Raw genomic sequence first — 27,983 nt, forward strand, 5'->3', positions numbered from 1 at the left:
CCTTAGCAATATAACACACGGATAAAGTACGATTACATAAATCTTATGGGCAGGGACATTTGTTTATAACTGTCTATTTTTGGTGATTTTTATTCTTGCCCCATATGGAGTGGGTACTGTCTATCAAGTGAGACTTGGCAGTAGCTGCAGGAGCAGCAGCATCAAGAGTGAGCACACTGATGAAAAGAGAAGAGGAGCTGCAGATCAGATTTCTTCAGGAGGAGGAAGGAAGTAATAGGTCAAGGGAAGGAGAAGCAGCAGACGGAGAAAAACTAGACAGAGTAGTAGCAGAAGATCTAAGGAGGATGGGGAAGCAGAGGGCTTTACAAAAAGCATCATGAACAGTGTTGTGTGCTGAAGGGAGACTGAATGCAGGGGAGACTCAGAGTGCCTGGAATAAGTAACAAAGAGATTCGTAAGCCAAGTGGAATGACTCAGTCATAAGACAGTAAGGACACCTGCAAGACCACACTCTTTGGAGAAGTATCCCAAAGAAGAGAGGGTGATATGGAGTCAGGGAGAGAGACACTGGGAGAAGAGCCTCTCTTCTTGAAAAGGCGCATGGAGAAAGAGGGAGGCATGGATAAATGTGATTTATTTTTCCTGGGCCCTGGGAAGTTAAAGGAGTTCCCACCAGATGGTCCTGACTTAATGAGATAATTTAGTGGTGCGAAGGAAGGCTGAGAAGAACGTTGCAAGTCTGCGGATACCGAAGGGAAGAGAGAGGCCCCACAGCAGCTGAGAACCACGTGTAGTGAGCATGAATTTGTACTGGGCTGATTTTCGTGATTACAGGATTTTTTTAGCATTGAAGAACTTAATGTTTAGTGTTCTGCTGTCCTGGAGATAAGAATAGAGAAGGCAACGTGGATGTTAAGCTAGAGCTGTGTATGAGAGTTATTGCAAACAGAGGAGGAAAGGCAAGTTTAAGTGAAATAGTCACTCGGATGGGAAGACCAATCGTAGTGTCTACAACTGATGGGACTTGGAAATTGACTAAGGAAACTGATGACCTGGGAGGAAACAAAGTCATTCGAGGGAGCAGTGCTCTGAAGAAGTTTATGGGGAGTGAGAACTTGAAACTCACCTAACAGTGAGGTTGCAAGGCTATAGTCAAGATGCCGGACTCTGAGGTTCTGATGACGAGGTTCAGTGCCTTAGGCCGGGTGACTTAAGAGGAGTGGAGTTGGACATCAGGAAATCACAGGCTGACACCCCAACGCCAAACTTCAATCCACAGCTCTAAGTTGGGTGGCACTTGCCTGAGGTTTGCGCTGACATCTTTCACAAAGCTGCTCATGTCCCTCCCTCTCCCTTGGCCACAGGCTGACTTCATCTCCTGTGTCCTCGATGATTTCCTGCATATTCCTGTTTGTTCTCATGTTCTCAAATCCTTAATTCCATCAAGCATCCAAGAACCTTGACGTAAGAACAACAACAGAAAAACACATCAAACATTAGTTCAAGGACATTGAAAGAAAAACAACTTAAAAAAAAGTTACCAATTACACAGGTAAATAATGGATGATACAGCAAGTTTTAACCAACTTCTACCTAAGCTAACAATTTAGATTTCTCCCTGTGCAGTGGTAAGTCTTCCCTGCCAATATTCATCCAGTCATCAAATTATTAGCTACGTTGAGTCTAGACAGAGAAACCAGGACCTAAGTCCTAAGAATCTCACCGTACGACACGCATGGTGTGCATCTGGTCCCCGCAAGATGATCTCAACCCGGTGGCCCATTACTGGCCATCTAAATGGAAGTTCATGTTTCCATGCCATTGTCACTATTCAAAGGACACATGGAGAAATCACAAATGGCTACAATCTTAAGTCATCAGCCCATTTTTTAAAAAGTAAATAAGGCTCTTTTATTTTTTTCTCCCAGCTGCTCAGTCACTTTTTGTGACAGAAATACAGTGTCATTATCCTTCAGTGTGAACTCCACAGGAAAACTGAAAATGAACTAAAGAGCCTGGAAAATGTGGCTTGGTCAAGATCTACCTATCAGCAAGCACTCGAGCAATGTCTGAGTGGCCTGGTAATGGAGCCCTTCACAGGGCCTGTCACCAGCCCATCACAGGCATCACTCGGAGGCATTTTCCCTTGGATGTAGCCAGCTCCCTGTTTCTTCAAGTTCAAAAACTAAAGCTTCCATGTACCTCACCCTCTCAACGGAGAAGCTGAATGTAAACTGTCCGTGCTAGGAAATGTGCTAACAAGCAGTGAGTAATCAAGGGTCCCACGCTTGCTGCCTCGGTATTTCCCTGACTATTCTTTTTTTCTCTCTATCATCCCTTTCTTTTAAGTAGAATTCATTTTCTGAACTATTCTCCGTTGCAGATGCCTAACCTTCACTTTGCTTTCCTGAAATGTGGCCTGGAGAATCAGGTCTTTTCAATCTGCTCTATGTGTTTTTCCCCCTCTGCCAACATTAGAATTTGAAAAAAATTTGGGGACCGCATAAAGCTGGCAGGACAGAGCCATCCACACCATATTTCTTTGTTATTTGTGCTTAATATATTGTTGGCAGCCTTGTCTGTTTTAGGTTCTTGGCAGGATTTGGTCTCTCTTTCCCTGGCACTATTCCCTCGTTTTTTAACATGCAGGGAAATTTATTTAGAGAGCTTTTCAACAGTCCGTTTTTAGACCCACGGATGTAAAACTCACCAGTCGACCCTGTTCCATTAAACGGCCAAGAAGCAGTCCTTATTGTAATTAATCATTACAATAATCATTAATAATTACTGACGTGCACATAAATTTTGAATCTTAAAAGCACAACATATATTTGCAACTTGCATAATGTCTCAGTAAACATCTTCAGGAGACACTTGTGGCGAAGTGCAGAATCTCACTGTGAACTAGTGGCTGAGAAGCCATGAGGAGGCAGAACGCACGTGACAAAACACAAAATGCCTTGAAATGCAGAAGAGTTTGGCAACATGCAGCTATGACAGTGAACTCTAGTATTTGTTGCATTTGGTTTTAGCTCATTATAAAGAAAATGTGTTGCAAATCAGGTAGAAGAACCTGCTCCCTAATAATTACAGCATGTGTCCTAAACGGGTAGTCAATTTCTTGACCGGAGGCGACCTTGAGCTGATAGCACATGTCAGTTCAGGGGATGTAGTGCAAGGAGTGAATTTCATCAGTTCTATTATACTGTATAAAAAGAGATTTCACCTTGATCACTGCTGTCTGCTTAATGGTTGTTCCTGTTCACATGTCATTTGATTAACAGAAATTTAGAGAAAAAAATTAAAACTGGTGAAAAAATTCATCAAAGTGGAAAACCAGTCGCTGGCATCTCTTACCGCAGCCCCACTATACTTGAGCCAACAACTTACAGCCCCTCTCTAACCTATACATAAATCATTCTTCAGAGTTTATTCCAATCATCAAAACCTGCAAGTACATGGATCGTGTACTGCCAAAAGATTCTGTATTGGCATTTAAAATATGAATTTGAAAGCTTAAAAATATATACCGCATTAAGGATGTTTATCTCTGAGATGTGGGACTGTTTTCTTTTTGTATTCTTTTGTATGTAATCCTTTTATAATTGGATGAACAATATGTAATTTTAAGAAAGTAGAGCATGTCTTTCCTCGAGTATCAGGAGAATGAACAATCTTAAAATTAAAATCAACTTTTCATGCAAGAATTTTCCAAACACTTGAGCAATTTTGACTTAAATCCTAATGTTTCATGACTGAAGGTGTACTTAGCAAATATCCCATGGTGCGTGCTCCAAAAACTCTACTCCAATATGCCAGTGAGTATTTTCTACTCCAAAGAATAGTGAACTATGTCCTGTGAGCCCAACTTGACTGGCTCCCTCTTTTCCTATGGCTCACAAGCACATAACAGTTTTCATCTTTTCAAAGCGTTTATTTTAAATGGTTATTTTAGTACCTACACAATCTCCTCTGCTTTTGGTATATGTTTGTTTGACAGCAAAACCTAAAACATTTATTTTCTGGCCCTTTAAGAAAGAACTCACCGGTCACTGATGTAACAAAAAGTGGTCCATATTGAAAGAATTGTAGGATACAGTAAGTAAAAACAGAAAAATGTTTTTTCACTCAATCCCTCTCAAGGCTTTAATGTGCTATTAGGTATTATAACTAACTATAACTAAATTATAACTATAACTATGCCTCCTCCCCCAACTATTTGACCATATAGAGGCGACCAGAGGCGCCTTCTGGGCCTTCTGGGCAGGCTTTATAATATATTCAAGGTTATTATGAAGTGTGGTGCATTGTTATTCAACTAAAGGAAGTTTTCTCTGTACCTTTATAGGAATTCATAAAGACAACTTACTACATTCAGGTCCCAGATGCAGCTCTTTATGGAAAATGACATCATGCAAAACAGCGCCTCTGTCTGCTCAGAGTTCACAATCATTTCGAGAAATAAAAGACTCATTTTTTAAGTGTAGAAATGGTATCTCTCAAAGACGTCAGTAATAGAAATAAAAGCCAGTAATTAAATTTGGATTTATTCTCTTTTTTCTAGCACACAGCCTTTGGGATGGGGTAGAGAAAGAAGTGCCCTTCCTTACAAAGACAGGAAATCAGGCATCTCAGTTTTAAGAACTGCGTCTCTTTATCCACAGGGATTGGTAAACAGACTTTTCAAAGTGTTGCTAAGAACCATACAACTCTTGTATCTTTTGTATGTCAGGCTTTAGAGAGAACGGGGAATGAAGAAGAGCTGAAAAGAACATGTGTAAGAGATCGGGAGAGAGTGTGGGATGTGATCCTGAAGCCCAGAGCATGGTCTGCAGAGTGTTCCGGGGCAGTAAACAGCCAAGTGTGCAGGGCCAGCGCACAATGCAAGGTGGCACGTGCGAGTTCCAGAGCTGCCAGATAAAGCCCTGCACCAACATTGTGGCCCAGGAAAGGTCACCAGGGAGGTTTGCCTTGCCCTGGCTGTGGGAATAGTGCTCTGCCTGTTCTTTGGAACTTATTTGTTCAGTTTTGATCATCACATGAATGGAATCGATATCATGCACATATGTCAAGACATTGCCAGCAAAACACAGGACAGACAGCAAAACACAGGACAGACAGACAGCAAAACACAGGACAGACAGCAAAACACAGGACAGACAGCAAAACAAAGGACAGACAGCAAAACACGGGATTGTTCAGGTTTCAAGGAGCTGAACTCTGTGAGGTAAGTTTTACGTATCTACTCATTGTAAATAAAAGTAATGTTTTAAAAGATGTTTTGCCTTGACCTAGAACATAAGCAAGTTCCCTGACTCAAAATATTCTACGCTCCACTACTTCAATTATTCAGTTTTTGTAACTCTCCAGACCCTTCAACAGGCATCCAGGTCTGCCCAGTATGCAGCCCAGAGATTTCTGGTTTGCCTTGTTTAGAAATCCAAAAAGTCTGGCTTTTTACCTTTAGATAGTTCCAAAACAGGAAAATAACTCTATTTCTTAAGTGTTAATAATATGAGATGTAATAAAATTGATTAGACATTAAAATACACAAAGTATGAGATAGTTAAATCAGACACACAAGAATTGGAGATTTTAACCTGTATCAGATCTTCCTGTAAACCAAGGGATAGGCATAACTGACTTTGAGACACAACGAAGCGTGAAGTCTGAGACCACCTGGCACTCATACCTCACTGCGTCAGAATGTTCCCTAGCCCAAATTAAATACATGAGATCTCTAGATGTTGTTATATAAGATATTATGTTACAAAGGGAACTATTTTAATCATAAAATATCTCCATTTTTTACCTTTGAAGATATGTAACTGTCATTGATATTTTTAGCAGGTCACGCTCCAGAAATTCATGAATTTCAGTTTGGTTCACTATAAAAAAATCTAAGTTGACCAGATATAACCTGCTAAAAGCATTCTTTCAATAATGCCTCTTCCTTATACTAGTAAATGCTATCAATAATTTATATTAGCATGTTTTTAAAAAGACCTATTCATAATTTTTTTCTTTGTATTCTCACTCTTGGTGTTCATATGATAGAAAAAAATAGGTTATAGATCAGCTTCTAATACTTTCTTTCCCATTCTTCACTTTCAAATATCATTTCCTAAGCACTTTATTATGCTAGGCTTTAAAATAAAATAGCTCAGGCAGCTAAGAATTGGAAAATGGAAGCAAATTACAGTTGGAGACATGGCATGGACATTAAGCCTTGAAATCAGAAAAAGGTGGATTTGAAGCCTAATTGCACGCACACTAAATGATATGAAAGGGTTATCATCTGCATAATGGAGATGATGATACATGGGCCTCATAGATTTCCTTAATGACTAAGCAAAATAATATAACAAAAATGTTTAGCACAATGTTATACTCTTAGGAAAACCTGAGAAAAAGTTAACTATTATTTTGTTATAGTTTTGAAGGTGATAAGGCATGGTTATTGGTGACCTTGAGAGACAGAAAAATTCAGAAGAGCATAAAAGAAAGTAGATAACTACTGCTCATCAATACCCAGCTCTCCTCTATAATGGGGCATATGGGATTCTTGCACTCCTTCATCTCCTTGAAGGTAAGTGCATGTGACTTGTCCTGGCAGCTGAGATCCTATTTCCTAAGCAAGAAGTGACATAAGCCATTCCCAGGTGGAAGCACCTATGAGCCGGTGCTTACCTCTTCAGCTGACTCTTCCCAAGATTCAGTGACCATGGAAGCACTTACTGATATAGAGGTGCCTATCAGTAACACTCAATGGAAGCAGCCTAGAATATCCTGCTAACATATCTTGTGAATGTGAGACAGCTGTCCCGAGGATTCACAAGATACAAAATGGACTATCTTTGTGTGAGACCACACTATTTCTGAGGCTACTTCACTAAGAGTGTTTATTATTACAGAATAATGTAGACTATTTTGACTCATACAACTTGTATCTAGAGAAAATTCAGCAACTTTCTATAATTAAAGTAAGGTTGTCTGAATTTATGTGCATGCATTTTATTGTCATTTACATTTCATACTTCCCAAAGTACAACCCAGCATACAATGTAATGAAGGAAATGGCTAAACATGCATACAGCGAATAGCAAAATTTCTTCTTGCATTTTGTGATTTCAGTAAAAGAGGTATAAATGTGGTATTGTACTTAGTGTATTAAGTAGCTGATTTTGCAGACTAATTTTCATCCACGATATGCCCCTTGCACAAAGAGGACACTGCTCAGAATACGTATTGACAAATGCCTGATCCTTTCTAGTCATGATGAATAGAATAGGTTGTCATAACAAACTGCTATCTTCTAGAACAGATTTTGAAAAAAAAAGCCAATACAGAGAATGTCAACAGTCCTTGGGCTTTTCAGTTGACAATAAGTAGAGGAGATCAATACCTTTTATTTAAATGGACATGCATTACACCTGCTATATTCTTTCTACATTGATGTCAACTTGGCATTTCCCTAGAAATTTTTCTTACAAGGAAAGCAATATTGTATCTTTTTATTCCTTCTGTCCTGAGTCTATATGCATGCTATTTCCTTAGAAGGTTTCTACAGAAGAACCTTTCTATAGAAGGTTTTAACAGCCAGTGATACAAACTAAAATTTGAATAAAAGAGAAAGTAATTTCTTGTTAATACATTACTTTTTAGTATATTTGAGATGAGAAGTTTAATCGGAATATTTATTAAGAGAGGTAAATTATCTCAGATCATTTCAACACCTTACATGGAATATATGTACATATTTATTTCTACTTTATGTGAATAGTATGATTAACTGCCAATCATTTAGAGTTATTTATACTAAATGCTAGATTATTTTTATGTAGTATTTAAATCCATTTCTTCAATCCTAAACCAAAAATATATATTTGATTTTCTTTCAATATCTTTCTTACTTATGACTCTTATTAAGCTCAGGATTTAATGGTCCTGGCTCTGTTCCTGACACCTTATCAAAGTTATGCTTGAATTTTTTCTTGAGCAAACTGCCACTATGTTTCGGAATGCAATGCCCTACCACATCTCGTGGTCACTCCTGCAATTCCCCACATCTCACAGCTCCACCATCATTTGAAATGAGACTTTGCTAACTTCTAAAACACTTTCATTGTTCTTTCATTCTTATCTTCCCACTTCTGGTCAAGATAATACAAAAGTTTACCTTTTACTTGTAGATTTTGAAGCGTTACAAGATTCTAAAGAATTTTGTGTAACATATGTGCTGAGGGTTGCCCCTCATTGTGTCAAATTTTTCACAAATCTATTTTAACTTCAGTTTCAAGATGGCATTGTGTCCAAAGGGGCTGGGCATGTAAAAGAGTCATGTGACACTGGAGCATGTCGGGTAGAAAAAAAGCTCCGCTAGGACCATGATGTCTGGGGTCCCTGGAGGTCCTAGCAGAGAGTACGAGATACGTGTTACGGTCATTCATCCTCCTAGAGAAACACTGGAAAACAATATCATATCCAGAGAAAGGACTTGAAAGGAACCTAAAGATGTGGCCTTAAAGTCACTTCCTCTATGATGTGATCACGACAGATTCTATCAGCTCTATTGTTTTAGTGCAGTTGCTATGAAACTATTCTATTAAAATAGAATAGAAATTTAATATTCTATTCTATTCTGTTATATTAAAAGCCAAGAGCCTCATCAGCTGATGAGAGGAGCTGAGTCTTCCATGTGCCAGAAATTTTAGCCAGAGAGCTAAAAGCTTCTCCCAATGCTCAGCAGGAAATGGAGGGCATTTCTTCAGCTTCTATGCAATTGTGATGGGGGAAGGGGCAGGGAACAGAGTCACAAAACAAGTATACAACACAACCAGCCTACCGTCTAGGTTGGGTTGGGTAGCCAAACAGCTAGAGAGAGGGAGGCCAGGGAGAAAAAATGGGACGCTGACCCCCAAGAAGACACAGGTAAGGGCCACAAATCTAAGAGACAGAGAGGGAGAAATAGGAGAGAAAGAGACCATGCACAAACTGAAGGAGTTTCAGTGTAACACACAGACACACACACAGACACACACACACATCTTTCTAGGGATTTAAAAAACAAAAAAAATAAGATTTTCTTACTATATAATTCCGTAAATGCACTGGAGAACAGCTTGGTCACCGTTGAGACTGAGGTCTGCAAAATCAAGTTAAGAAACTATTTTGAGGCATACAGCATAAAAAAGGGACATCTGAAGGACATAAAAGAAACTTGGAAGATAGTTTAGGGTAGTGCCAGGAAAACAAAATGTTTATAATAGGAGCTTCAGAGTGAAGGATCACATATACAACTATCATCATGAAAAAGAAAAAAATCTAACCTTAGAGTATGTAAAAATTCAATGAAGATTCCTCATAGAACACTGAGAGAAAGCTCTAGCCAAATGAAGAAACAAAAATACAAAGCTAAAGAGACAAGGATTTGTGAAGTTCAGAGAAGAGGAAATATTGGGAGAATATGATGTGGTTTAATATGACACTTGAAAATAATGTATTCTGCAATTGTTGGATGAGCAGTTCTAAAAATGTCAATTAGGTTAAGGTGGCTGATAATGTCCTTAGGATCTACAATGAGTTATTTTTTTTTCTCTAATTGTCCAATTAGTTACAAAGAAACATGCATGAATATCACCAACCATGTCTATTAATACCTCCAAAATGTGCTGTGGATTTGTCTGTTTCTCCCTTAAATCTTGACAGTTTTGGCTTCCTGTTTTAAAGCTCTCTCATTAGGCACAAAATACAGTATTTATAACTTCTTTATGTTTTTGCAGTTTTATCATTATAAGACCTCTCTCTCTCTTTTTCTCTAGTAACATTCTTTGCCTTGAAGTCTAGTTTGAATCTTACTAATATAATCTCTCTTCCTTTCTGATGTTTATTGTTTAAGGAAATATTATTTCTAATATTATATTTTCAACCCATTTATGTTTGTGTGTTGTAAACTCTTCTCTTATGGGCAGAATACAATTGACTTTTCCCAAATTTATCCTGATAATTCCTGTCATATGATTGGATTATTCAGTTTATTGCATATAATATCATTATTGATATGATTGTTTTTAGGTGTGCTATTTTGCCATTTGTTTCTTTTTTATTTTATTTTTTTGTTTCCCTTTAGTCATTCTTTTAAAAGTTTTTTTGATGATTCCATTTTATTTAGTGTATTGAATTTTTAGCTATTTTAAAAATCATTTTTAGTAGTTTCTCTAAGAATTAAAATATGCATTTTTAAGTTAGAGTCATCTTGGAGGTATTATTTAATTACTTCAGGTAAAATATAGGAAATTTCAAAGAATATATTTTTATTTCACATTCCCATCTTTAGTGCTTATTGTCATGTATGTTATATCTATATACATTATGAACTAAGCTAAACTAAACAAAAACACTTTATGCTTTAAAAAATCATATATTTTTAAATGAGATATATAGATGAGATGATAGGTGATTGATAGATGACATAGATAGATGGCATAGATAGACAGATGATAGATAGATGACATAGATAGATAGATGATAGATAGGGCACTACTGGCTTCAGTCAGACAGGGTTTGGTTTGGTTTACTAAAGCAGACTTATAGGACCCTGAAGAACAGTGCCTATGAAACAAGTTTACTTTAGGAAAAGGATAGAACATAGCAACTGCACTAAAGCAAGGACATGAACAGCAGCCAGAGGCTGCCCCACAAAGCAAGACCCACAGCATTCAGAGTGGGCCCCAAGAGTCCTCCCCTGAAAGACCTTATAGATGGATGCACTCTCTTATTCAAATGCAGAATCACTGACGTGCACCTGGATACCTCTAAGTCTCAGCTAGGGCATTTTAAACCTATATATTATTAGTTTTTAAGGCTTCAGTAAAAAAAAAAAAAAAAAAAAAAAAAAAAACAAAGATTAAGTAGCTTAAATAACAGAAATTCATTTTCCCACAGTACTTGAGGCTGGAAATTCAAGGTCAAGATGTCAGCAGGGCCAGTTCCTTTTGAGACATTTCTCTTGGCTTGCAGATGACCATCTTCTTGTGTCTTCACATGGTCTTTCCTTATTGAACATCTGTGACCTAATCTCCTCTTCTTATAAGGATGCAGGTCATATTGAGTTGGACACTATCCTACTAACCTCATTTTAACTTATCTAACTCTTAAAGGCCCTATATCCAAATACAGTCACATTCTGAGGTACTAGGAAATAGAACTTCAACAAATGAATGTGAGGAAAACACAGTTCAGCCCAGAACACCCTGCTCATCATGTGGGCATAGTCTTGCTATCCAACCAGCCTCACTGCCAGAGCCCTCTGGAGACCTTACCTGGATCAGTGCAAATCCTCGATCCCATTACACAAACTACCTCCAACCCCCCTTGTCCCCATGATGATGAAGCACACTGTTAATCAGAACATTTAGTGCCTTCACTAGGCACCAGTGCTGTGCAGGGACAACACTTATTTCAACAAAAGAGTCAGGTCAATTGAAGCCTTCCTGTTGTGATTAACCCTCAGTGAGGAGTGTGTGTGTGTGTGTGTGTATGAGAGAGTGTTTGTGTATGTGTGAGAGAGAGAACACATTTCTAGATCAAAACATTTCTAATTGTTACCTATGGGATGATTTGCCCAACCACTCCACTTACCATGATCAAAAGTTGATCTTCAGTTTTGACTGACCTTGCAAGGTACAGGGGAGAGAAGAAAAAAAAAGCTCATCAAAATGGGAATTCCAACAGGATATATCTAAATAAAGGTGGGACCCTATGGAGCTGGGTTCCCTGATAATGGATAATCCCACTTTAATACAACTTCTTCCCATTAGTCCCTCTCCCAGGTGACTACAAAGGAAGTTGCCTTATTCAGGGCAAACCAGGGGAGAACAAATACATGTATGTATGTTTGTTCTACATACATACAAATACAAATATATTTGTGTGTGTGTATATATATGTAAATATGGATAGATTTACAATGACAAGACTGTGTTTGTGCATTGTGAACACTTATTTATTTAATATAAGTGGTCCAAAACATCTGTGGCCATACATTGAATTTAAAGTGGTTCCAATTTAAGATGTCAATAGGCACTAGGCAGAGACAAATTCAAATGTTTTCCAACTGATGACATCTTGTCCTGTGCCTTAAACAATCCCCACAAATAAAATTAGCAGCTAAGTAATTAGACGTCAAGGAATCAAGACACCATGATTGATAGTAATAAGAGGAAAACAGTTTAAAAAACAGATGTAAAACTCTTTTGATATGATATTTATCAGCCATATATGATAAAGCAACTGTATTAGTCTGTTCTTACACTGCTATAAAGATACTACCTTAGACTGGGCAATTTATAAACAAAAGAGGTTTAATTGACTCACAGTTTCACATGGCTGGAGAGGCCTTAGGAAACTTACAATCATGGTGAAAGGTGAAGGGGAAGCAAGGCACATCTTACATGGCAGCAGGAAACAGAGTGGGGGAGGGGTGAACTGCCAAACACTTTTAAAACCATCAGATCTTGTGAGAACTTCCTGTCACAAGAACAGCATGGGGGAAACTGCCCCCATGATCCAGTCATGTCCCACCAGCTCCCTCCCTCAATCCATGAAAATTACAATTGGAGATAAAATTTGGGTGAGGACATAAAGCCAAACCATATTATTCTGCCACTGGCCCCTCCAAAATCTCATGTCCTTCTCAAATTGCAAAATCAATTATGACTTCCCAACCATCCCCCAAAGTCTTAACTTATTCCAACATTAAGCCAAAATTCCAAGTCCAAAGTCTCAGTGGAGACAAGGCAAGTCCCTTCTGCCTATGAGCCTGTAAAATCAAAAGCAAGTTAGTTACTTTAAAAAAACAATGAAGATACAGGCACTGGGTAAATATTTCCATTTCAGTTGAGAAAAGTTGGCCAAAATAAAGTGGCTAAAGGCCCCACACAAGTCCTAAATCCAGATGGGAAGTTGTTAAACCTTAAAGCTCCTAAATCTCCTTTGACTCCGTGTTTCACATCCAGGGCATGCTGATGCAAAGGGTGGGCTCCCAGAGCCTTGAGCAGCTCCGCCCCTGTGGCTCTGCAGCATACAGCTCATGCAGCTACATTTGTGGGCTGATGTTTACTGCCTGCAGCATTTCCAGAGGCAAGCTGTCAATGTATCTACATTTCTGGGGTATGACCACTGTCTAGCGGCCCTCTTCTCACAGCTCCATGAGGCAGTGCCCCAGTGAGAAATCTGTATGGCATTTCCAACCCCATATTTATCTTCTGCAATACCCTAGCAGGGGTTCTCCATGAGGGCTCCACTCCTGCAGCAAACTTCTGCCTGGACATCCAGATATTTCCATACATCCTCTGAAATCTAGGTGGAGGCTCCCGAACTTCAACTGTTTTCTTCTGTATGCCCACAACTCTAACAATGTCTGGAAGCCACCAAAACTTGGGGCTTGCAGCCTCTGAAGCCATGACTTGAGCTGTACCTTGGTCCCTTAATTAGAGTTCTCTAGAGGGACAGAACTAATAGGATAGATGTATATGTGAAGGGGAATTTATTAAGGAATATTGACTCACATGATTACAAGGTGAAGGCCAAAAATAGGCCTCTGCAAGCTGAAGAGCAATGAAGCCAGTCTGAGTCCCAAAACCTCAAAAGTAAGGAAGCCAGCAGTGCAGCCTTCAGTCTGTAGCCAAAGGCCTGAGAGCCCCTAGCAAACCACTGGTGTAAGTGCAAGAGTCCAAAAGCTGAAGAACTTGGAGTCTGATGTCCAAGGGCAGGAACCATTCAGCATGGGAGGAAGATGAAAGCTGGAATACTTAGCAAGTTTACTTCTCCCATCTTATTCTGCCTGCTTTATTCTAGCTGCACTGGCAGTTGATTAGATGGTGCCCACCCACATTGAGGATGACTCTGCCTCTACCAGTCCACTGACTCAAATGTTAATCTTCTTTGGCAACACCCTCACAGACACACACAGGAACACTACTTTGCATCCTTCAATCAAACTGACAATATTAACCATCAAAGGTCCACCCCTTGTCAACTTGAACTCATACACCTCCTGAAATTATACGTAATCTCCAAATAAAGATAATAATGAGGTGATAATTTGGCTAATAAAATACAGCTATCCCTTGTACAACTGGAAGCACATTAATCCTTAACCTAAATGCTATCACAACAACACTTAAATGCTAATATGAAGTCAACAAATCTTATGTCACATGAAAAGGAAAAAGAAATGAAATAAAATTAAGATTTTTTTTTAGTAGAACTGTATACATACACAAACCTATTCTTAACAAAATAAAAAATATATTCATGACAACTACAGTCCTTGTTTCTGCAACTGGTCACATTGTCATGGCTGGTTTTGATGACTACCTTCTTCTGCTACCCATTCTGTATTCCCTTTGCCTTCTGCAAGCACCTCAGGGGGTCATGCATTTTTACTCCTGGTGGAGTGACCCAAACTTTCATGCCTGAAGAGTCTGGGCCATTTGTAGTCCTGCTTGGGTTGGGCCATTGTAGTTTCCCATGGACATTAATCACAGGGTGTGGTAATGCTAAGAGATGTCCTATGGAATCTCCTGTATTTTATACATACTCTTCCTCACTCCACTGTGGAATAGTAGATTGATTTCATCTTGATAGTGTGGGTCAATCTCCCCAACCAACACTGTAAGATATTTTCTTAGTACAAGTGTATACATGCACAAACCTATTTTTAACAAAAGAAAAATTATATTCATGACAATTACAGTCTTAATTTCTGCAACTGGTCACGTGGTCAGTTATTAGTTATTCCTCCTACCCTTAGGGGTAGGAGGAGCCCAAAGTGCCCAGGTGGCAATTGTAACTTTTGATTTAATGGAATCATTGTTGTATCTCCTGGTGGCAGCATTCCCCTCTCCGGAACTAAGACTTTTAGGCCAACAGAACATAAAGTCATGGAAACAGGAAGCAAAAATTTTGCTAGTGGGTCACTAGGGGTGATGGTGAGTCATGGCACTTCCAATTCCACTCCTTGATTCCTGGACCCATGAATCCTGACTATGGGAGAAAGAGCACCATATATTGCATACTGATTCAGAGCATACACAACCTCCTGGAGACCTTTGCCCCAGCCCTGCAAAGTATTGTTACCTAGTTGGCATTGCAATTGTGACTTTAAAAGACCATTTCACCAATCTATCAATCTAGCTGCTTGATGATGGGGAACATGATAAGACCATTGAATCCCATGAGCATGAGCCCACTGCTGCACTTCTTTAGCCGTGAAGAGGCAATGCTGTGTGGAATACCACGATGATAGATAAAGCATTCTGTGAGTCCATGAACAGTAGTCTTGACGGAAGCATCGCATGCAGGATAGGGAAACCTATATCCAGAGTAAATGTCTATTTCGGTGAAGACCAACTGCTGCCCTTTCCATGATGGAGGAGGTCAAATAATCAACCTCCCACCAAGTAGCTGAGTGATCACCCCAAGAAATGGTACCATATCAAGGGCTCGCTCTTGGTCTCTGCTGCTGGCAAATGAAGCACTCAGCAGTGACCGTAGCCAGGTCTGTCTTGGTAAGTGAAACTCCATGTTCCTGAGCCCATACATAGCCTCTATTCCTGCCACCGTGACCATGTTTTTCATGGGCCCATTGGGCGATGACAGGGGTGGCTGGGGAAAGAAGCTGAGTGGTGTCCACAGAGTGAGTCACCACTTGATTATTAAAATCCTCCTCTGCTGATGTCACCCACTGATAACTATTCACATGAGATACAAATATCTTCACAGTTTTTGACCACTCAGAGAGGTCCATCCACCTACCTCTTCCCCAAATTTCTTTGTCACCAGTTTTCCAATTATACTTCTTCCAAGTCCCTGACGATCCAGCCAAACCGTTGGGTACAGCTCATGGATCAGTATATAATCACAAATCTGGTCATTTCTCTTTTCAAGCAAAGTGCACAACCAGGTGCATTGCCAGAAGTTGTGCCCACTGAGATTTCCCTTCACCACTGTCCTTCAGAGATGCCCTAGAGAGGGGCTGTAGCGCCGCAGCTGTCCACTTTTGGGTGGTGCCTGCATATTATGCAGAACCATCTGTAAACCAGGCCCTTCTATTCCTCTGTCAACTGATCATAGGGAACTTCCCATGAGGCCATCAATGCAGGCTGGGGAGAGAAGGCAGGGTGGAATGAGTTGCAACCATGGGCATTTGAGCCACTTCCTCATGTAACTTACTTGTGCCTTCAGGACCTGCTTAAGCCCAGATCACATATGTACCACTTCCATTTGATGATGGAATGCTGCTATGCATGCCCAATTTTGTGGCTAGATGGGTCAGGAAGCACCCAGTTTATGATAGTCAGTTCAGGTCGCATGATGACTTGATGACCCATAGTCAAGCGTTCAGTTTCTACCAAAGCCCAGTAACAGGCCAAGAGTGGTCTCTCTAAAGGAGAGTAGTTATATACAGAAGATGGCAGAGCCTTGCTCCAAAATCCTAGAGGCCTCAACTGTGATTCACCTATAAGTGCCTGCCAAAGACTCCAAACAGCATCCCTGTCTGCCTGAGGGATGCACCATCAGATTTGCTGGGTCATATGGCCCAAGTGACAGAGCAGCTTGCACAGCAGCCTGGACCTGTTGCAGAGACTTCTCCTGTTCTGGACCCACACAAAACTGACAGCCTTTTGGGTCATTCAACAAATAGGCCAGAGTAACACACCCAAATGAGGAATGTGTTGCCTTCAAAATCCAAATGGGCCCACTAGGTGTTGTGCAACTTTCTTAGTTGTAGGAGATGCCAAATGCAACAACTTATCCTTCACCTTAGAAGGAATATCTCAACAGGCCCCACACCACTGGACCCTTAGAAATTTCACTGAGGTAGAATGTCTCTGAAGTTTAGTTGGATTTATTTCCCATTCCTTGGCATGCAAATTTCTCACCAATAAGTCCAGTGCAGTGCCTTTGCTACATCTAGCTCAATGGGTCAAATTGGCATAATATCATCATTGTAATGGACCAATGTGATATGTTTTGGAAGTGAAAAGCCATGAAGATCCCTGCAAACAAGATTGTGACACAGAGCCAGAGAGTTGACATACCCCTGAGGTAGGACAGTAGAGGTATATTGTGGCCTTGCTTCTGGTGGGCATTGTAGACAGGAATGGAGAAAAAGGCATTTGCCAAATCAATGGCTGCATACCAGGTACCAGGAGATATGTAAATTTGTTCAAGCAATAAAACTACATCCAATACAGTAGCTGCAATTGGAGTCACCATTTAGTTAAGCTTGTGATAATCCACTGTCATTTCCCAAGATCCAACTGTCTTCTTCATGGGCAAAATAGGAGAATTGAATGGGGACATGGTGGGAATCACCACTCCTGCATCTGTCAAGTCCTTGGTGGTGGTACTAATCCTTGCAATTCCTTCAGAGATGTGATTTTATTTGATTTACTATTTTTCTAGGTAGAGTCACTCTAATGGCTTCTATTTTGTATTTCCCACCATAATAGCCCTCGCCCTACCAGTCAGGGAGTCAATGTGGGGATTCTGCCAGCTGCTAAGTATGTCTATGCCAGTTATGCATTCTGGCCCTGGGGAAATGACCACAGGATGAAACTGGGGACCTACTGGACCCAGTGAAAATTAAACCTGTGCTGAAACTCCATTAATTACCTTACTCAAAAAGCCCATACTCTAACTGAACTGGAGAACCACAGTGATGTTTTGGTTCCCCTGGAAACAATGTCAGCTCAGAGCCAGTGTCCAGTAGTCCCTGAAAGCTTTTATCATACCCCTTTCCCCAACGCACAGTTACACTGGTAAAAGGCCAGAGGTCTCCTTGGGGAAGGATGGGAGAAAGATGAACAGTATAAATTGTTGGTATGTGTAGTGGAGTCCTTCCTCAAGGAGACCCAACTTCCACTTCATTCAAGTGGTTCTGGGTATGTAAACTGGTTCAAGTCTGGAAATTGATTGAGGGGTCGTGATTCTCTGTTTTTATAATTTAAATTAGTGTTTTGTCCACTCGACCTGGAAGTTTTCTGCTTATACGAATTAAGTAAGAATGTAGTAGGCTTCCTATCAATTTCACTTCTAGGAACACCATGATTAATTAGCCAATGCTAAAGCTCTGCATGAGTCAGACTATTCTGATTGCTGCTTTATCTCTGCTGTTCATTACAGTAACTACATCCACATTGCCCTTGATGATTGAGTGCCACCACTTGGCCCCTGCCAGCTTGGGATCCAATTATTCCCATTGCATTTAAATTTTATAATTGAGTAACTGTGGTTCCCACTATAAGATCTGCCATACAGAGAAGAACAATCACAGAGCTCTTCAAAAACTCAGGTGCTCCCATCACAAATCAATTTCACAAGGGTATGATAATGGATATGTCTTCTGGAACCTCCCAGCCGGGATGAGTATGTCTAAAGTGACTAATCCACATCACCATCCCAGTCTCCCTAACCTTTGGATCTCTTCCTCTACATTAAACCAAGGGAGATTAGACATTCCTAGCTCACTCACAGTGGGCCATTTATTTATTCATATTTCAGCTAACCAAGCTAAAAAACTATGAGAACTTTTTTTTAACTCCCCAAGCTGCAATATTAAATTCAGAGTCCATGCTAAGTGGGCCCATATCAATAAATTCAGCCTGATCCAACTTTATGTTCCTTCCATCATTATCCCACACCCTTAATATCCATTCCTATGCCTGTTCTCCAGATTTCTGCTTATACACATTAGAAAACTCAAGAAGTTCTTTTGGAGTGTAGCATACCTCCTCATGAGTCACACTCTGAACCTCACCTCTAGGAACCTGCCAGCACTTGAGTCTAGTCTACAAGCAAATAGGTGTGTTGAGGGTGAGTCGTGAGGAGAATCACCTGGCAACTGCCTCAGAGGAGGCCATCACTGTTGTCTCAAGCAGTGCATGGTTTATCTTATCAGACTAAGGTGAAAAGGCTGATGGCAGCATGGGTGGGGAGGGTATGTTTCCACCACTGGGGGTGGGGGCAAAAAAGCCCCTGTTTCCTCTAGCAAAAAGGCCTCATCAGAGTTTACAAGCTCAGTGTCTTCAACTTCATTAGGGTCTTCCCACATACGCCCATTTCAAATTGCAGGGTCCCATTCTTTTCCAACCAATGCCCTGGTGAGACTGAGAGAGCACTTTTCATTGCTGGTCAGCCACTTACATGAAAAGAGCTTGTGTCTGATCTTCCACAATTTCAGTCCTTTGTCTACAGGAAATAAAACTCTCACTCAAGGCAACTGTAGAAGGCTGGAGGCTCAGTATGTGCTTCTGGAACTGGGAGTGAGAATCCCTGAGCTCATCCTTTACTTTCATAATTTTGTTCAGCGAATTTAGGAGCAATTAATCAACTTCATTATATTCATTGGTTCTCCACATATGGTTGAAGGTACTATGTATACAGTCACTAAACTTCTTGCCTCCCAAGAGCATTAAATCAAGTTTTAAATGCATTTATTTTGCATAACTCTTTAAACAGTTCATGGCAGGGACTATCAGTGTTCTCCATACTATTAAAAGTAGAGACCCCAGCATTTTAGGTCTAATCAGATTAAGCAGCCAACTTCGGAAATCCCAAAACCAGCAATAAAATAATCCAGTCTTAAAATTCTGTTCCTCTAGAACCACTCCCAGTGCCAAAATCTGTATTAGTGTCCTCTAGAGGGATAGAACTAATAGGATAGATGTATATATGAAAGGGAGTTTATGAAAGAGAATTGACTCACAGGATCACAAGGTGAAGTCCCACAATAGGCTGTCTGCAAGCTGAGGAGCAAGGAAGCCAGTCCAAGTCTCAAAACCTCGAAAGTAGGGAAACTGACAGTGCAGCCTTCAGTCTGTGGCCAAAGGCCCAAGAGCTCCTGGCAAATCATTGGTGTAAGTCCAAGATTCCAAAAGCTGAAGAACTTGGAGTTTGATGTTCAAGGCAGGAAGTATCTAGCACAGGAGATAAATGAAAGCCAGAAATCTCAAGAAGTTGACTTCTCTCACCTTCTTCTGCATGCTTTATTCTAGTTATGCTGGCAGTTGATTGGATGATGCCCTTCTACATTGAGGGTGGGTCTGCCTCTCCCAGTCCACTGACTCAAATGTTAATCTCCTTTGGCAACACCCTCACAGACACATCGAGGAACAATACTTTGCATCCCTCAATCCAATCAAGTTGACAGTTAGTATTAACCATCACAGTCCCTTTTAGTCGCAGCTGGAACGCAGGTCACCATGTCATGAAGCTGCACAGAGCAGTAGGGCCCTTGGCCCAGCCCACAAAACCATTTTTCTGTCCTAGGCCCTCCAGGCCTGTGATGGAAGGGGCTGCCACTAAAGACTCTGACATGCCCTGGAGACATTTGACCCATTGTCTTAACTGTTAACATTTGACTCCTTGTTATTTATGCAAAGTTCTTTGGGCTTGAAGTCCTCCCCAGAAAATGTCTTCTTTTTTTTTTTTTTTCCACATGGTCAGGCTGCAAATTTTTCCAAACCTTTATGCTCTGCTTCCCTTTTAAAAATGTGTTCCAATTTCAAATCATCACTGTAAATGATGCATAGACCTGAATGTGTTCAAAATTAGTGCTTTGCTGCTTAGAAATTTCTTCTGGCAGATATCCTAAATCCATGTCTCTCAAATTCAAAGTTCCACAGATCTCTAGGACAGGGACAAAATGCTGCTAGTCTCTTTGCCTAAGCATAGCAAGCATGACCTGTGCTTCAGTTCCCAATAAGTTCCTCATCTCCATCTGAGATCACCTTATCCAGTACTTCATTATCTATATCACTATCAGCATTTTGGTTGAAAGCATTCAATAAGCCTCTATGAAATTCCAAACTATCCCACATCTTCCTGTCTTCTGAGCCCTCCAAACTGGTCCAACTTCTGCCCATTACCCGTTCCAAAGTTGCTTTCATAATTTCAGGTTACTTTTATAGCAGTACCCCACTACCAGTACCAATTATCTGTATTAGTTCATTCTCACACCGCTATAAAGATATTGCCTGAGCCTGGACAATTTTTAAACAAAAGAGTTTTAATTGACCCACAGTTCTGTATGGGTTGGAGAGGCCTCAGGAAACTTACAATCATGGTGGAAGGTAAAGGGGAAGCAAGGCAAGTCTTACCTAGTGGCGGGAGAAAAAAAGGGCAAATGTGGGGACTGCCAAACACTTGTAAAACCATCAGATCTCATGAGAATTCACTCACTATCATGAGAACAATACGGACAAGTCCACTTCCGTGACCTAATCATCTCCCACCTCGACACATGATGACTACAATTTCAGATACGATTTGGGTGGGGACACAGAGCCAAACCATACCAGCAATTATCTTACTCTGATTGAATAAATGTAAATGAACTTTGAAAGAACTTCAGAAAATAGGGACCTATTAAAAATGTCTTAACAATCCTGCAAAAACACTAACCAGAGCTTCTGCAAATGAAAAATGCTAAAAATGAAGTAATATCTTATATATATTTTTTAAAACAGACACAACCAGAAAAGAAATTATTGGATAGAAAAACACATCAAAATAATTTATTTTGTCCTCTTTGTAGCATAGAGGGCAAAGAGTCTGAAATGGAAAATAATTTTAAAAAAAATGGAGATAAAATTATTAGAAAGTCAGACATAGTCTATTTCCCCAGTAAGAGACTAAAGATAGAAAAGGTGGTGGATGCAATATTTGAAGAGAAAAAGACTAAGGAATTTTTGAACTGATAAAACAGACAGATTCACATTATCAAAACACTAATCAAATCAGTAGGATATTTGTATGGAAGAGTAACATTATGGTTCTTAATAATTATTCTACTTCTTCCGGTATTTTCCCATTCTTCTTAAAGTAATATGACCATGTGACTTGCTTTAGTCAATGAAATACGAGCATAGATACTGAGTGTGTCTCCAGGAAGAAACACAAGTGAGTGCTTCACCATGTGTCCCTTCTCTTTGCTTTGTGATACTGGAAGGGTGCATGTAAATAGAGACTGCTTCACCACAGATCTCAAAATAGGTGCATCACACGTGCAGAATGAGCAGCAAATCAACATTTGTTGGTTTAAAACAAGGACATTTTGAGGTGTTTGTAAAACACGATAAGCTAGTTGACTGCTACTGAAACATGAAATTAGAGAAATCAATCAGTGAAACACATGTGGATGTCAGTATGTAGCACAGGCATTAGCATAATTCAATCAAAAATCAATAGATTGTTTAGTGAATGGTATTGCCACAGTTGGCTGTCTATCCAGAAGACACATACAGAGACTCTACATTCACACATATCTTAAACCATATTCTAAAACACATTTTAGATAAATTAAAGGTGCTGAATGTTAAAAAATTAAATGCCTACAGAAAAGTTAATGCTTACAGAAAACCTAGGGGACTAAAAATAAGGGTCGGAGAGATTCTCTTTTTAACCAAGGCTTGAAGCCCAGGCATTTTTAAAAGGAAAATTGGCATATTGAATTACAGAAAAATTTAAACTTTTATATAGCAAAAGTTACTGTGAAAAATGCCAGTAGAAAAACATGTGAGCTGGAAAAATTTATTATGAAGATGATAATGTGTTATTAGTTATAATATAAAATGACAACTACAGATTTGCAAGAAAGAAACAAATAATGCAAGAGCAACTGAAACATAATGATCAATAGAAGTGCAAATTGAAAGGCCATGAAATGTATGAAAAGATCAAATTCACTAGTATTCAGACAAATGTAAATAAATATACAATAATATATAACTTCATATCAGTCAGGCTGAAAATATATAAGCTACAAAAACTATTTCCAATAGGGTATGTGTGGTAAAGAATACTTTCAAACATTTCTGATGAAAGTGAGAAACGATACTACTTTTGTTTAGAAAATAATCTGACAACATCTATCAAATTATAAAGAATAATATATATATACATATATTTTAACAATAAAACTTCACTCTTCAATTTAGCCCATAGAAATTAAAGATATAGTACATAAGTGAATTATAGATACAGTACATAAGTGAAGAGAGAGAGAGAGAGAGAGAGAGATACTAATTCATTGGGAATAGCATGCCAGGAGGGATTTCCACAAAAAAAAATTACTGAGAGAATAATGATGCAAAAATCTATAAGCCTCACCACCATGGGCTAAGATGCAATGGGGTCTCAAATAAACTTGAAAGGCAGTCTAGACCACAAGGACTGCAACACCTAAGCAAGTCCTAGGGCTGAACTGGGCTGAGACAATGGACTGGGAGAGTACATGACCTGCTGAGATACCAACTGGGGTGGCTAAGAGAGTGCTGGCATCACTCCTCCCCTAACCCCAGGCTGCACAATTCACAGCTCCAAAACAGACCTTCTTTCCTTCTTGAGGAGAGGATATCAAAGAGTGGGTATAAGTTTGTCTTGCATCTCGGGTACCAGCTGAGCCATGGCATGATAAAGCACCAGTCAGAACTGTGAGGCCCCGTTCCAGGCCCTAGCTCCCAAACATTTGTAGACATACCCTGGGCCAGAAAAGAACCAAAGGAAGGAACTCACTGTCTTGAAGGAAAGAACTCCCCTCAGGAAGGATCCATCACCTGCTAACTGAGGAGTCCCTGGGCCATGAATAACCAGCAGTGACACCCAAGTACTTTGTTGAGAGCCCTAGGTGAGATGCTGAAACTTGCTGACCTCAGGTGAAACTGAAGACATTCACAACTGTGGTGGCTACAAAGTGAGACTCCTTCTACTTAAGAAAAGCAGAGGAAAAAGTAAAGGGGACTTTGTCTTGTACCTTAAGTACCATCTTAGCCACAGCGAAGTAGGGCAGCAAACAGGCTTTTAAGGTCCCCAGTTCCAGAACTTGGTTCTTGGATGGCATTTCTGGACCCACTCTGGCCTAGAGAGGAGCCAGTGTGAGCCCCAGGCCAGGTAGCATTCAACACGAGCTAACTGAGGAACCCGTGGGCCTAAAGGGAATGTCGACAGTGGTTTGGCTGTACTTCTTTTGTTGTTGTTGTTGTTTTTTTGAGATGGAGTCTCACTCTGTCGCCCATGTCTCACTCATGTCACTGGAGTGCAGTGGCATGATCTTGGCTCACTGCAACCTCCGCTTCCTGGGTTCAAGCAATTCTCCTGCCTCAGCCTCCCGAGTAGCTGGGACTACAGGTGCCTGCCACCACGCCTGGCTAATTTTTTTGTATTTTTAGTAGATACGGGGTTTCACTGTGTTAGCCAGGATTGTCTCGATCTCCTGATCTCGTGATCTGCCCACCTCGACCTCCCAAAGTGCTGGGATTACAGGCTGAGCCACCACGCCCAGCTGTTTGGCTGTACTTCTAATGGGCCTGAGGTGGTGGTGGCCATGGGGTGAGGCTCTTCTGCCTTTGGCAAGGGGAGGAACGAGAGGGAAGGATTTCGCCTTGTGGTTTGACTGCCAGCTCAGCTGCAGTACAACAGAACACCAGGTAGACTTCAAAGGTATTTGGCTGTAGCTCCTGGCTCCCAGTTGGCACCTCCGTATGCCCCTAGGGCCTTGGGTAACTTTCTATCCCAAAGGGAAGGACATAGGCCTGACTAGAATTGTCATCTGCTGATTTTAGAGCACGAGGGTTTTGAGCAACCATAGGCAGTAGTTAGGGAGTCATTAGAGCAGGCTTTGGGCAAGACCCAGTGCTGTGCTCGTTTCAGGTCTGACTCAACTCAGTCCTAGGGGTGATGGCCACACAGGTGCTCATGTCACTCCACCCCTAGGTTCAGGTAGCTCAGAATAAAGAGAGACTCTGCTTGTTTGGGAGAAAGTAAGGGAAAAGAATAAAAGTCTGTCTGGTAATCCAGAAAATTATTTTGGATCTTGTCCAAGACCATCAAGGAAGTACCTCTACAAGTCTGCAGGAACCACAGCACTTCTAGATTTGGGTTTCCCCCTAAAGCAGATACAGCTTAGATCACAACAGCCAAGTCCTTTAGAATTCTGGAAAGTTTTCCCAAGAAGGGCAAGTAAGCCCAGACTGCAAAGACTAAAATAAATCCCTAATTCTTCAATGCCCAGACACTGAAGAATATCTACTATCATCAACACCATCCAGGGAAACATAACCACACCACATGAACTAAATAAGGCACCAGGTACCAATCCTGGGGAAATAGAGATATGTTACCTTTCAGACAGATAATTCAAAACAGCTGTGTTGAGGAACCTCAATGAAGTTCAAGATAACATAGAGAAGGAATTCACAATGCTATCGGATACATTTAACAAAGAGATTGAAATAATTTAAAATACAGGAGAAATTATGGAGTTGAAAAATGCAACTGAAGAATGCATCAGAGTCTTTTAATCACAGAATTAATCAAGCAGAAGAAAGAATTAGTGAGCTTGAAGACAGACTATTTGAAAATACACAGTCAGAGGAGACAAAAGAAAAAAGAATAAAAAACAATAAAGCCTGCCTACAGGATATAGAGAGTAGCCTTAAAAGGGCAAATCTAAGAGATATTGGCCCTAAAGAAGAGATAAAGAGATAAGGTTAGAAAGTTTATTCAAAGGGATAATAACAGAGAACTTCCCAAACCTAGAGAATAATATTAATATCCAAGTACAAGAAGGTTATAGAACACCAAGCAGATTTAACCTCAAGGTATTTAATAATCAAACTCCCATAGATCAAGGAGAAACAAAGGATCCTAAATGCAGCAAAAGAAAAGAAACAAATAAAATACAGTGGAGCTCCAATACATCTGGCAGCAGCAGAATTTTCAGTGGAAACCTTATAGGCGAGGAGAGAGTGGCACGACATAATTAAAGTGCTGAAGGAAAAAAACCACACACACTTTACTCTAGGATAGTATATCTGGTGAAATTATCTTTTAACATGAAGGAGAAATAAATACTTCCCCAGATAAAGAAAAGCTAAGGGCTTTCATACTTCAAGAAATGCTAAAAGGAGTACTTCAATCAGAAAGAAAAGGATATTAATGAGCAATAAGTAATCACCTGAAGGTATAAAACTCACTGCTAATAGTAAACAGAAAAGCACAGAACATTATAACACTGTAGCTGTAGTGTGTAAACTACTCTTATCCTAAGAAGAAAGACTAAACCATGAACCAATCAAAAATAATAACTACAACACTTTTCAAGACATAGACAGTACAGTAAGATATAAATAGTGACAAAAAATGTTAAAAAGAAGAGTAACGAAGTTAAAGTGATGAGTCTTTACTAGTTTTCTTTTTGCTTGTTTGTTTGTTTAGGCAAACAGTGTTGTTATTATCAGCTTAAAATAATGGGTTATAAGATAGTATTTGCAAGCCTCATGGGTAACCTCAAAAGAAAAAACATACAATGGATACACAAAAAATAAAAAGCAAGAAATTAAATCATATCACCAGAGAAAAATCACCTTCACTAATGGAGGACAGGAAGGAAAGGAAAGGAAGCGAAGACCACAAAGCAACCAAAAACAAATAACAAAATGGAAGGAGCATGTCCTTATTTATCAATAATAACACTGAATGTAAATAGACTAACATCTCCAATCAAAAGACGTAGAGTGGCTGAATGAATTTAAAAAAGAGAGAGAGAGACACCCACCGATCTGTTGCCTATAAGAAACATACTCCACCTATAAAGACACACATAAATTGAAAATAAAGAGATGGAAAAAGATATTCCATGCCAATGGAAACCAAAAAGAGATCAGGAGTTTTACTAACATCAGACAAAGTAGATTTCAAGACATTTATTAATATAAGAAGAGACAAAGAAGGTCCTATATAATGATAAAGGAGTCAATTCAGCAGGAGAATACAATTGTAAATATATGCACCCAACACTGGAGCACCCAGATATATAAAGCAAATATTATTAGAGCTAAAGAGAGAGATAGATCCCAATACAATAATAGTTGCACATTTTAACACCCTGCTTTTAGCACTGCACCGATCTTCCAGACCGAAAATCAACAAAGAATCATCAGACTTAATCTGTACTATAAACCACACGAGTCTAATAGATATTTACAACATTTCACTCAATGGCTGCAGAATATACATACTTTTTCTCAGCACATGGTTCTTTCTCAAGAATAGATCATATGTTAGGTCACAAAACAAGTCTTAAAATATTTTTAAAAATTGAAATAATATCAAGCATCTTCTTTAATGACAATGGAAAAAAACTAGAAATTAATAACGAAGAATTTTGAAAAGTACACAATTATATGGAAATTACATAATATGCTCCTAAATCACCATTGGATCAATGAATAAATTAAGAAGGACATTGAAAAGATTTTTGAAACAAATAATAACGGAAACATAGACCAAAACCTATGGGATACAATAAAAACAATATAAGGGGAAAGTTCAAAGCTATAAGTGCCTACATCAAAAATGAAGAAAAACTCTAAATAAACAGCCTCACAATGCATCTTCAAGAACTGGGAAAGCAAAAGCCAACCAAACCCAAAATTAGTAGAAAAATGAAATCATAAAGAACAAAGCAGAAATAAATGAAATTGAATTAAAGAAAATAATACAAAAGATCAATGAAACAAAAAGTTGGTTTTTTTGAAAAGTTAAACAAAATTGACAAGCCTTTAGCTAGACTAAGATAAAAAGAGAGAAGATTCAAATACATAACATCAGAGATGAAAAAGAAGACATTACAACTGATACTGCAGATATTCAAAAGATAGTGGCTACTATGAGCAACTATATGCTAATACATTGGAAAATCTAGAAGAAATGGATAAATTCCTAGACACATACAACTTACCAAGATTGAACCAGGAAGAAATCCAAAGCCTGAACAGACTAATAACAAGTAAAGAAATTGAAGCTGAAATAAAAATGTTCCCATTAAAGAAAAGCCTGGGACCTAATGGCTTCACTGCTGAATTCTACTAAACAGTTAAAGAAATAATAGCAATACTACTCAAACTGTTTCAAAAAATGGAGGGGGAAAGAATACTTCCAAACTCATTCTATGA

At 39.5% G+C, this 27,983-nt stretch overlaps 1 long non-coding RNA gene across 1 annotated transcript; it reads right to left on the reverse strand.

Annotated features, from left to right (window-relative positions):
* Positions 1 to 643: 643 nt before the first annotated feature.
* Positions 644 to 27,898, reverse strand: LOC129039360 (uncharacterized). Its single transcript, XR_008503314.2, has 4 exons — positions 27,770 to 27,898; positions 11,602 to 11,635; positions 10,909 to 11,043; positions 644 to 1,419 (listed from the first exon to the last, which is right to left on the reverse strand). It is a non-coding gene; the product is annotated as an uncharacterized LOC129039360 (long non-coding RNA).
* Between the last annotated feature and the right edge of the window lie 85 nt (positions 27,899 to 27,983).

This window comes from Pongo pygmaeus, chromosome 5 (assembly GCF_028885625.2).
Source record: "Pongo pygmaeus isolate AG05252 chromosome 5, NHGRI_mPonPyg2-v2.0_pri, whole genome shotgun sequence".
NCBI classification, from domain to species: Eukaryota; Metazoa; Chordata; class Mammalia; order Primates; family Hominidae; genus Pongo; species Pongo pygmaeus.